The sequence below is a fragment of the Podarcis cretensis genome, assembly GCF_951804945.1.
Source record: "Podarcis cretensis genome assembly, chromosome: 7".
Classification (NCBI taxonomy): Eukaryota; Metazoa; Chordata; class Lepidosauria; order Squamata; family Lacertidae; genus Podarcis; species Podarcis cretensis.
The window spans coordinates 93,183,435-93,195,767 of record NC_137176.1 but is presented as its reverse complement, the minus strand read 5'-3'; the positions used below and the strand labels follow the sequence as shown (position 1 = coordinate 93,195,767).

Here is a 12,333-nt window from a genome sequence, read left to right as displayed (position 1 = left end):
CAGTCAGTTTAAGATTTCCTGAGTCCTTCCACGACTACCAAAGTCTCCTGTCAGGATTATCTCTGATCCGTGCAAGTTCAAAGTGGAAATAAGACCTTCTGTGGCAACTAGCCATTATGCTGAAGTCCTTCCTCAATCCTCCTAATTCTAATTACTGCAAATCACAAATGAGGAGAGTGTTGCTACACTCCTCTTCTGCTTGCAGACTTCTCATGGACAACTGATCTGCCACTGAGAGAGCAGGATCCTGGACTAGCAGATCAGACTCCAAGTGTCCCTATTTTCCAGGAACACCCCCAATTTAGAAAATCTGTCCCTGTATCTGATTTGATCTCAGAATGTCCCGCTTTTCCTTGTTATGGTGGTTGTTGTTTTGTCGCTTAGTTGTGTCCGACTCTTCATGACCCCAACCGCAACCGCAACCCCTAAACCTAACCCTAAAACCTAAACCCTAAACCCGGTTTCTTGAACTTGCTCTCTTGCAATTAGAGGATGGATGGCAGCTAACAGATTGAGGTTGAATCCTGACAAGACAGAAGTACTGTTTTGGGGGGACAGGGGGTGGGCGGGTGTGGGGGGTTCCCTGGTCCTGAATGGGGTAACTGTGCCCCTGAAGGACCAGGTGCGCAGCCTGGGAGTCATTTTGGACTCACAGCTGACCATGGAGTCACAGGTCACCTCTGTGTCCAGGGCAGCTGTCTACCAGCTCCATCTGGTGCACATGCTCTGGTTATCTCCCGCTTGGACTACTGTAATGCGCTCTAAGTGGGACTACCTTTGAAGGTGACCCGGAAACTGCAATTATTCAAGAATGCAGCAGCTAGACTGGTGACTGGGGGCGGCAGCCGAGACCACATAACACCGGTCCTGCATTGGCTCCTAGTACGTTTCCGAACACAATTCAAAGTGCTGGTGTTGACCTTTAAAGCCCTAAACGGCCTCGGTCCAGTATACCTGAAGGAGCGTCTCCACCCCCATCGTTCTGCCCAGACACTGAGATCCAGCGCCGAGGGCCTTCTGGCGGTTCCCTCAGTGTGAGAAGTGAGGTTACAGGGAAACAGGCAGAGGGCCTTCTCAGTAGTGGCGCCCGCCCTGTGGAACACCCTCCCTTCACATGTGAAGGAAATAAGCAGATATTCTATCTTTAAAATACATCTGAAGGCAGTCCTTTTTGGGGAAGTTTTTAATATTTAATGCTGGATTGTTTTTAACACTCAATTGGGAGTGTTAAATAATAAATTATTATTATTATTATTATTATTATTATTATTATTATTATTCCCTTCCACCCACCACCAATGGGCTGCAGCAAGAGCCTGTTTCAAAGCACTTTGCAAATTTGAAGTAATTAAGCCTCATTAGCTCAAGGACAGTCATTACCACTCACCTATAACTCTTCAAGCCATTGTGTCACTTTGACAGCCATGAGGCAATAAAAAACCATTAAAGGTAAATAATATGAACCAAATGCAGCCAGGGTATGTCTTGTTTGGGTTTCTCTGTCAGTGCCCACTTTTGCGCCTGCCAGGTTGCTGTGGGCATCACTCACCTGTTCCACACTTGGATGTCACGCTACCATCATAGAGAAACTGCAGCATAGCTCAGTGGCAAGTGTGGTTGGCACACAGTGGTGAGTTGACCAAAACGGAGCCCAGGAGCAACTCTCCCCTCCTGTGGTTTTTGCGAAGAGACGGTGAGAGCAGGCCAGGGGCTCATCTAGTCCAGCATCCTGTTCTCACAGGGGCCGACCAGATCCCTAACCCTGACCCTGACCCTAACCCTAATCTTTTTTTTTAAATGATATTTATTACTTTTAAAACTTACAAGAAAGAAGAAAAAGAAAAAAGGAACAAAAGAAAAAATACAATATAGACAATACAAAACACAACCTTAACATCTAAACACAATATACTAAACAAAACAAAACAAAAGCAATTTAAAAACACACATCATACCTTTACCATAATCTATCTTTCATTCCCTTGTTTCATTGACCTCCTCTCACCTACCTTTTTGTGTTCCACTTCTATAAGTTATCTCAGCAAATCCTTTATCTTAACCCTAACCCTAACCCTAATCTTTAAACCCTTAACCCCTAACCCCTAACCCCAACCCCAACTGCTAATCCCTAACCCTAACCCCTATGTCTAACCCCCAATCCTAACCCTAACCCTAACCCTAGCCCTAATACTTAAACCCTAACCCTTAACCCTTAACCCCAACCCCTAACCCCTAACCCCTAACCCCTAACCCCTAAGCCTACCCCTACCCCTGACCCTACCCCTACCCCTACCCCTAACCCCTAACCCCTAACCCCTAAACCCAACCCCTAACCCCTATGCCTAACTCCTAAGCCTACCCCTACCCCTGACCCCTACCCCTTCTCCTAACCCCTAACCCCTAACCCCTAACCCCTAACCCCTAACCCCTAACCCCTAACCCCTAACCCCTAAACCCTAAGCCCTAAGCCCTAACCCCTAAACCCTAAACCCAACCCTAACCCCTAACCCCTAACCCCTAAAGCTGGTTTCCTGAACTTGCTCTCATACCTTCCACCCACCACCAAAGGGCCGGAGCAAGAGCCTGTTTCAAAGCACTTTGCAAATTTGGAGTAATTAAGCCTCATTAGCTCAAGGACAGTCATTACCACTCACCCATAACTCTTCAAGCCATTGTGTGAATTTGACATCCATGAGGCAATAAAAAACCATTAAAAGTAAATAATATGAACCAAATGCAGCCAGGGTACGTCTTGTTTGGGTTTCTCTGTTTTCCTTGCACCTGCCAGGTCGCTGCGGGCATCACTCACCTGTTCCACACTTGGATGTCATACTACCATCAAAGAGAAACTGCAGAATAGCTAAGTGGCAGGTGTGGTTAGCACACAGTGGTGAGTTGACCAGTAATTTAAATCCTTCATTGTCTTCTAACAATAAATCAGCATATTTCAACCATTTACTCTCCATAGTTTTATGCAATTCTTAATGAAATATGTATTTCATGTACAATGCATGCACAGTTTTGAATAATGTCATGCAAGCTTGTGCCATAAACTGAGCATTCCTGACTCTCTACAAAACCTATTCCTACATTTTGGCAGTAGGATGGTGAGGTCTCATCCTGTTATGAGCATTTGTATGCTTTCACAAGCAAATCCCATGTGAAGGCAACAAAATGATTGTGTGAATGTGAATGCAAAAAAGACAAAGAAAGGTTATGTGATGCAACTTTGCTGCATAATACTGCATGTGTGTGAAAGGTAATGTACTTAGCTCTGGGTAGCAAAGAACGGAGAGATTTACAAATGCGTGTGAGAGAGACGTAGTCCAGAGATGTCCTCCTATTAGGCTGCAATGGATTGTAATGGATTGCTTTGAAGTCATTTCAGCACCAGGTGGGGGGGGGGGAATTCACCCTAAGTCCCGCCCCCCCAGTCCTGTCCTGTATTTTGCAAGAGCAAAGGTGGCAACCCTAGTTGTATCTTGTCGTGTGGTTTTGCTTTTCATGCTGCATTTCTATTCTTCGCTGTCATAGTATCTCATGAAATAAAGATTGGAGATGCAATGTTTGTGGGGAACCTCTGTCCTATGCTCAGGCTGTATATATGTGCAAATAAAGCCACGGATCCTAAAGACACCACTGGTTCTGCTGACCTTTATTCCAAGGAACACCTGGAGTCTTTCCCCACTTGGAAACTGAGGTGACTTGTAAAAATATTATCACAGGCTGTCTAGAGGGTTCTATAGAAAAGCCTTTCCGCTTGTCTGATTTAAAGGTCTCGTGGAGTTGATGGTATTGTAACCAATCTGACAGCGGGGTCTGAAGTATGTCTGTCCCATAAGCTGTCACCACTGAGCCAACAGTGTGGTGCAGCAATAGAAAAAGCTATTGCAATTCCAGGCTGCATCGAAAAAGGTCTAGTGTCCCAATTAAGGGAAGTCATGGCACCACTCAGTTCAGCCCTGGCCTACCTGGAGCCCTTTGTCCAGTTTTGGGCACCACAGTTTGAGAGGAGAAGGACAAGCTGGAAGGTGTGCCAAGAAGGGCGACTAAGAAGATGAAGAGCCTGGAAATCAAGTCTTGTGATGAACTGTTGAAAGGGTTGGGTTGAAGGACCAGGTGCGCAACCTGGGAGTTATTCTGGACCCACAGTTGTCCATGGAGGCACAGGTCAATTCTGTGTCCAGGGCAGCTGTTTACCAGCTCCATCTGGTACGCAGGATGAGACCCTCCCTGCCTGCAGACTGTCTCACCTGAGTGGTGCATGCTCTGATTATCTCTCGCTTGGTCTACTGCAATGCACTCTATGTGGGGCTACCTTTGAAGGTGACCCGGAAGCTACAACTAATCCAGAACGCAGCAGCTAGACTGGTGAATGGGAGCGGCCGCAGAGACCACATAACACCGATCTTGAAAGACCTACATTGGCTCCCAGGACGTTTCCGAGCACAATTCAAAATGTTGTTGCTGACCTTGAAAGCCCTAAATGGCCTCGGTCCAGTATACCTGAAGGAGCGTCTCCACCCCCATCGTTCTGCCCGGACACTGAGGTCCAGCTCCGAGGGCCTTCTGGCGGTTCCCTCACTGCAAGAAGCCAAGTTACAGGGAAACAGGCAGAGGGCCTTCTCAGTAGTGGCACTCACCCTGTGGAACGCCTTCCACCAGATGTCAAAGAGAAAAACAACTACCAGACTTTTAGAAGACATCTGAAGGCAGCCCTGTTTAGGGAAGCTTTTAATGTTTAACAGATTATTGCATTTTAATATTTTGTTGGTAGCTGCCCAGAGTGGCTGAGGAAACCCAGTAAGATGTGTGAGGTATAAACAATAATAATAATAATTATAATAATGATAATTACTATTGTTATTAGAGAGCCCACGTGGCAAGGGCTGGAGGCACAGCACAGCACAGCAGGGCAGGAGGTGCCAGGGCTCCTCTTGGTTCTGGCTAGGGCTGCCTGACCTTCCCTACATTCTCTGTATCCTTCCACAACTGTGGTACAAAAGATGAAACTTCCCTTCTCCCAACATTGGAGCCCTACTGTAAATATCAAGTTTTGTTTTGTTTTTTTTTAAAAAAACCAAACCGCTCACAACACCACACACTTAATGTCATGTGCAGTTAGGTCCTCAGAATGTTTAATTCCAAAAATATTTCTAGACTCTTTTTCCTTTTCGCTGTATTGTATTTATTTGTTACATGCATATCTTCCAGGGATCTGAAGGTGCTCTACGTGGTCGTCCTCCTCCCCACCACTACCCTGTGAGGAGGACCAGGTTGAGAACCTCCTGGCACCAGGTCGAGGGATGGTGTAAAGTTGCCCCGACAATGGGAGGGGGGAAGTGGCGTGTTGGGGGGGGGGAGCAGGGGGTAGATCAGGACCTACTGAGTGATTCGTGGTAGATCTCCTAGGACTTGTTGGTTTGTTTGTTTCATAACATTTATATACCGCTTGGTTCTAGAAGAAAACAACTTGCAGCGCTTTTTGTGGTCCCGGATTGTTTAACAAGAGCTTCCAAATTCAGCTCTTGGAACAAATGAAGGCTGGGTTTTTTGGCGGGGAGGGGGAAACCAGGAAAAGCTCTTTGCCTGTGAGAATCAGGAGCTCGTTTCTAGGACTGAAAACAAATACTCAGCCTCGGAGACTGCTGCAGGTGTCTCCTGCCTGCCTCTCAAGGATCTCTCGACCCCCTTTTCTGAGCTTGATCTAAAGTAAAAAACAACAACACGCCTTTCCCTGCCCGGCTGATCTTAGCAATATGCGCTTTACGCATCAGCCAGCCGTCGGTTCGTCTCCTGCGTGGCCCTCATGCCACCGACTGGGGCGTCTCGGGAGGCTTTTCAGACGGATACCGTACACCCCCTGCGTGTTTGATTTGGGCTGGGGACCTGCGAGGCCATGAAATGGGGTGGGGGCGGTGGGATTTAGGAGCCTCCATCCTCTCCTGCGTGGCGAAAAGAGTCGGGGCATCCACCCGGGTTCTTTGGTCGTCTGAACTTTGGCAGCGCCTGAAGTCCCGTGTCGTCTTCCCACTTGCCGCGTGCCCCGGCAGAAGGCTCCCTCGGTCCAAGTGGGATGGCGGGGGAAGACGCTCTTGCTCTCGGATCCCGCTTGCGCGTTTTCTGCAAGAGGCACCTGGGTGGCCACCGTGAAAACACGAGGCTGCAAGGACCCAGCCGTCTCTCCTGATGCTGCTCTGTTCCTCTAAATCGCCCCCGCCCCCCCCCTCCGGCAGCACAGACGGGTCTCCCCGCAGTACCGGCTCTTTCGGCCGCCAGGGCAGGAGCTGAGCTCTGTCCGCCCTCGCCGAGGCTCCTCCTTGCGCCGTGGGTGACTTTGGCTTCTCCGCCGCGCAGCCGACCTCTCCGGCAGTCCCGGGGCGAGAAGATCAGCGGGGGCGGGCGGAGGAGGGCAGTGCGGGCCGCTAGAAAAGCGGCGGCCTCTGCAGGGCTCCCAGCTTCGCCACCTCCCGCCACCCATCGAGCAGTTCGACCCTCGCCTGCTGCCAGCCTGGTGCAGACTGCTAGAGAGCGCATGGTGATCCAGGTCGGGGTCCCCTCGAGCGACGATATGGGCGGCGAAGCGCTGGCCAGGTAGGTTCGACGGGGCGTCGGCGGGAGAGAAGCCTAGTCTGGTTCCTCCCGTCCCGTCCCTTTTCCTGACGGCCCCCCTTCTCTCCCCGCAGGTTTTTCCAGGCAACCGCTTGGTCCAGGATGTACTTCCCGCACTTCCACCCTCTCCCCGTCTCCAACGACAGCGCCATCATGAACATGGACAGCATCCGCATGGACAACAGCGATCTGCACGCCTCCAGCCTCCGCGTGGACCCCTTTAACTTCAAGGCAAGCGCGCCGACGTGGCTAGGAGGGAGCGCCTTGGGTCTTCCCTTGATCCTCTTCCCCCGAACGACCCCGCCAACCTGACCTCCCTCTCTCTCCCTCCCTCCCTCCCTCTCTCTCTCTCTCTCTCTCTCCTTTCCATTTTCTGCCCAGGCGCATGCACGTGCCACTGGCTTCCAGTCCTCTGACATTTCCTCCTTTTTAAAGCTGCTATTTGCTGCCCAGATGCACCTGGGAATAAGCATCCTTTTATTGGGGGAAAAAAGTATTATCGGATGCTTTCAAAGTGAACACAACAAATTGATCGTGCAGGAAGACCCCAGCCACTGTCTATTAAAAGTTTTTTCTCTCCTTCAAAATACGAAAAAAAAAGAAAAAAGGAAAGAGCTAAGAAAGGGTGCCGGGGCGCCCGCCGCCTGCTCAGACGGGCCCCCGAAGCCCACCCCTGTCCCGGGACGGAGGCGGGCCTCTTCGCCGCTGCCTCGGCATGTGGGCGCCCGCCCTCCCAGCCGTGGGCCCAGGACTCCGCCCTCGAGGGGCACCCCAAGTGGGGAAGGACAGACGCCCTGCAGCACCCCTCCTGCCCCCGCCGAGCCCTTGACATGGAGCAGCATGATTCCTTCGATGGGCCAGAGGGCCGCCAGTCCTTCTCGCCAGAGCTGCTCCAGAGCACTCTGCTCATGCTCACGTGCACCCGCCCTACTGCCGTCTAGAAACCCTCCTTCTCCTAGGGGACGGTGCTCTGCCCCTGCTCAGATGCACTCCCGCCTTGGCTCCGCATGGGCACACCCGCACAAACGACCCTTCCCTGGAAAGCCTTTGGGGCTGACGCTTGTGGGGCGGGGAGTTGCGGGCTGCGCCTGTCTCCGGCTCTTGTGCTTTGACGGGGCCAAGGTCTCACGTCCCAGGGACCCACAAACACGTGTCATCTTTAATGTCGTAGACACCCACCTCTGGCGCTTAGGCGCAAAACACCGAAGGAGAGCAGCGCAGGGTACCAAACCGAGGGGACGCAAAATACCGTAATGGTAATGATAATGATTATTTTTTGAATTTCTATACCGCCCTGTACCCAGAGGTCTCAGGGCGGTTCACAGAAATGATCAACATAAAAACCACAATATATATAATCAAAATTGAAACAACCCAATAATACCCTCCCAAAATCAGAATGAATGAATGTATGAATGAAGTTTTTGTAATGTAATTTTCAGTGAGCCTATTGAGAAGATCCGTAAAAAAGCGGCTGAACCAAAAGGAATTATTGCGAAAAGAATACAGTGGTACCTCGGGTTACAGACGCTTCAGGTTACAGACTCCGCTAACCCAGAAATAGTACCTCGGGTTAAGAACTTTGCTTCAGGATGAGAACAGAAATCGCTCGAGGGCGACGGGAGGCCCCATTAGCTATAGTGGTGCTTCAGGTTCAGAACAGTTTCAGGTTAAGAACGGACCTCCAGAACGAATTAAGTACGTAACCAAAGGTAGCACTGTATACCGTATTTTTCGCTCTACTGGACGCACCGGACCACAGGACGCACCTAGTTTTTAGAGGGGGAAATCAAGGGGGAAAATATTATTCCCCCCCCAGCCCCAAAGAGAAACGGACAGGCTGCGCGCTTCCTCTTTAGCCTTGAGCAGCATCTTTAGCCTTGCACAACGGGATGGATCGTGCCCGCTGTCCACCGGAGCTGGACTAGATGACTCCTGGGGTTCCCTTCCAACCCTGCAATTCTGTGACCTCGGAAGTTGTTGGGGGTCTCCACCACTGGAGGCTTTTAAGCAGTGGTTGGGGGAACCATCTGCCTGGCGTTCTTTAGCTGTGATTCCTACATTGTGAGGGGGCTGGGCTAGATGAGCCTCGGGTGACCCTCCCAACTCTATACAGTCCTACACTTCTGCGGCAGGAGATCCACAGCCACTTCACACAATGCCCACTCCCAATTTTCATTGGAGAGACATGTGAATTCACTGTCTAGGTAGGTACCCCCCTACCTGCCACTCTTCCCTCACCCCACTTAAGCCGAGGGAATTCCTGCCCAGAGAAGCTCCCAGGTGAGACAAGGGTTAAGATCTACCTCTGGTAAATGGCTTTGTATCCCCCCCCCCTTTCCCTTTTCTCTTCTTCTATGCTACTTCCTTCTCTTGTGTTTTGTTTAATCTGTTTTTATTGTATACTAAAATAAAAGCTGCAAAGTTTCCTTTTTTATAATATTCCCCTCCTCCAAACTAAAACTTTAATCTTGATAAAAACACTGATCCAGAGGAAAATAAGGGGGTGGAGAAAGGACGAAAAAAGAAAAAGAGGTAGAGATAGAGAGATTTTTTAAAAGTTGGCTTCTTTAGCCTTGTGCAGCCTCCCGCGGCTGGAGAGGGTGCTAGACAAAAGAGGAAGCCCGGGCAGCAAGCGGGATGGATCGCGCTCGCTGCCCGGGCTTCCTCTTTAGCCTTGCACAGCCTCCCACGACTGGAGAGATTGCGCAAGGCTTTTCTAGAGGAGGGAGAAGGGACTGACTGGCGGCGTCAGTCCCTTCTCCCTCCTGGGGAAAAGCCTGCAAGAGCCGCGCGAAGCTTGTGTGTGGCTCTTGGGGGCTTTTCCTGCTTGCCTCCCCCCTGCACTCGCTCCATAGGACACACAGACTTTTCCCCTTAGTTTTTAAGACGGAAAAACTGCGTCCTATGTGTATATTTAGGGAACACTGAGCTACTCCGCAAGCGGGTTGTGAGGACTACCCGGAGTAGGCATGTGCCGGCCCAGGCAGAGCACAGTTCAAAGACTCTGGAGTGCCTGTTTGGGGGCCGAGAAGAATGCGGGGGGCAGCTGTAAGCCTCCCCTGGTCTAGCGCGGGGGGCGCCGCAGGCATCCCAGCAACGGTGACGGGGATGGGCGCCGCTGGATGGCTTCCATGGGCCGCACCAAGAGGCTAGCGAGCCTCGCCCAGGCAGCCCCCTAGAGCCCCCTTGCCAGGGACCCGCCGAGTTCAGCGACTGGGGAGGGAGAGAGCTCCGCCGAACCCCCGAGGATGGAGTGAGGCGCGTAGAGGAAGGGAGAGAGAAGTCAGCTGTCCTTGGGGGCGTCGGCGAGGAAAGACGATAGTAAGAACATCAGAAAGGCAACAGTGGCCAACGAGATGCCCAGTAGGAAACCAGCAGGCAGGATCCGAGCCCAGGAGCGACACTCTCCCGTCCTGTGGTTTCCAGTAACGTATTCAGAAGCATGTCTGCCTCTGACTGTGGAGGGCAGAGCGAGCCTTCGTGGCTGGTAGCCCTCGATAGACCCGCTCCTCCTCCTTCTCCTCCTCCTCCATAAATTTATACGATCTTTTTGTCAAGCCGCCCAAGTTGGCGCCCATCGCCCGCCTCCTGTAGCAGCGAGAGGCAGGAAAAACCTTTCCACTTTCTCCAGGCCGTGCTTAACCTTCTAAACTTCCCCCATGTCTCCTTTTATTCGCCTTTTCTCTAAACCAGCCTCAAACACGCAACTTTCCCCCACTGGGCCGTCGCTCCGGCGCCTTGATCATTTTGTGGCCCTTTCTTGAACCTTTCGCAGCTCTACAATATCCTGCGGTCTTATTCCTTCACTGCAAAGCTTACTCGGGAGTAGTTGGTGAGGTACTTTGTCGAAAGGCTCTTGAAAGCCTGCGGACGCTTTGAGAGCGGGGCCTGTTTCTTGTTTTCAGTGTCAGGTAGATAGCCGTGTTGGTCTGACGCAGTACCTCTGCAAACGAAATAAAAAATTAAAATAGTCCAGTAGCACCTTGGAGACCAACTAAGTTTGTTCTTGGTATCAGCTTTCGTGTGCATCTAACGCTCCCCCTCTGCCTCTCCCGCAGCTGCTGTGCCCCTGCACCCTGGTGTCCACCGCCGCCAACCCCCCGGGGCTCCTCATGGCCAGCAACCCCATCCTCGCATTGGACGAGTTCCTGGTCCGAATCGCCGCCGTGCTGGTCTCCAGGAACCGCTAGGCCCCACCAAGCCCGCACCTGCCACAGAGGAGCCGCCTCGACGCCGCCCCGCAACCCCCAAACACCCCAATAAACCTGCTCTTGACTCTCCCTGATCTCCCGCATCTTCTTGCGCTCAACTGGGGGCGGGCGGGAAGAAGGGAGAAGGGGACCCCGGGGGCCTGGACGCAGGGCCTTCTTTAGCATATGCGGTGCCGGGGTGCAAAAATCCGCCCAGCGGGGGGGGGGCATTTAGTTCTGCTACCCAGACAGCTCCAAAGGAGAAGCAGTGAGGAGGAAGGAGCCCATGGGCTGAGGGATGGGCCAGAACTTTTTGCCAGACTCTCCAGGACGAGTCTGGAAGGTCAGGGAAGTGCCGGCGTTTTCCCTGCTCCCTGGATGGAGGCGAGGGAAAAAGAGAGAGCGCGTGGGAAGAGGGAAAGGAGCGGGGAATGGAGCGTTTCCTCCCCAGAACTAAACTGTTGGCTTGAAGGAAAAGGCGAGTTTGGCAAGCCTGGCGCTTGCCCTCCCGCTCAGCCTTCCTGCCTGACCTGGGCTGCCAGCTCTCTTCCAGCTCTTGAGCTGGAGGGAGAGGCAAATATTTCATCTTCTCTGCTAGATCAACTTAAAAGCCAGTTATGTCAGTGTCAACCTTGGGTGTTTTCACACCTGAGGTTTTTCTCCTTTTGAACTGTTTTAGAGCCTGCTTTTCAGCTTCAAAACAAGCTCCTCAATGTGAGAAACAAAAAGGTTAATAACTGCTTATGCAAAAATAAATTAAAACAAAAATCATGATGGCAATCAATGAACAGAACATTGATCACAAACTGCCATCGAAAAATGTTACCAAAAAAAGAGACTCCACATGGACCCCTCCTGAAGGACGCAATACCACACTAGATCTGTACTAAAATATCCACCTGATGAAGTTAAACAACAGATCAACAAAGCATGACTGATAACTTGCTGCAAGACAGACCCAAAAGAGAAAATAACAGAACACCACCAGTAATCTCATACAGCTAAAACAGTTCAACAAATCATCAGAGATTTACCACCTCTCCTAGACAATGACAGTTCTCTTTCTCAAGCTCTGGGAGGAAGACCTTTCATTGCCTACAGACAGCCACCCAATCTTAAACAACTCCTCACCCATGCTAAGCAACAAGGCTCAACATGGACACTGGTACCAGAGCCTGCAATAAACCCAGATGCCAACTTTGCTGCCACATACACCTAGACAACACCATCACTGGACCAAACAACATCAAACATACCATCTCAGGCGTATTTAAATGCTCATCTTAAAACATTGTGTATGCCATCAAATGCCAGCAGTCCCCTTCAGCTCTCTGTATTGGACAAACAGGTCAAACCCTACCTACACCAAAGCATAATGGTAAAGGGGCCCTGACATTTAAGTTCAGTCATGAACGACTCTGGGGTTGCGGTGCTCATATTGCTTTAAAGGCCGAGGGAGCTGGCGTTTGTCCGCTTCTGCAGACAGTTTTTCCGGGTCACGTGGCCAGCATGACTAAGTTGCTTCTGT

At 51.1% G+C, this 12,333-nt stretch overlaps 1 long non-coding RNA gene across 1 annotated transcript in view; it reads right to left on the bottom strand.

Annotated features, from left to right (window-relative positions):
• LOC307220574 overlaps positions 1 to 12,333 on the bottom strand; it is a 214,764-nt gene that overhangs the window by 96,266 nt on the left and 106,165 nt on the right. The gene's annotated exons all lie outside the window — the stretch shown is intronic.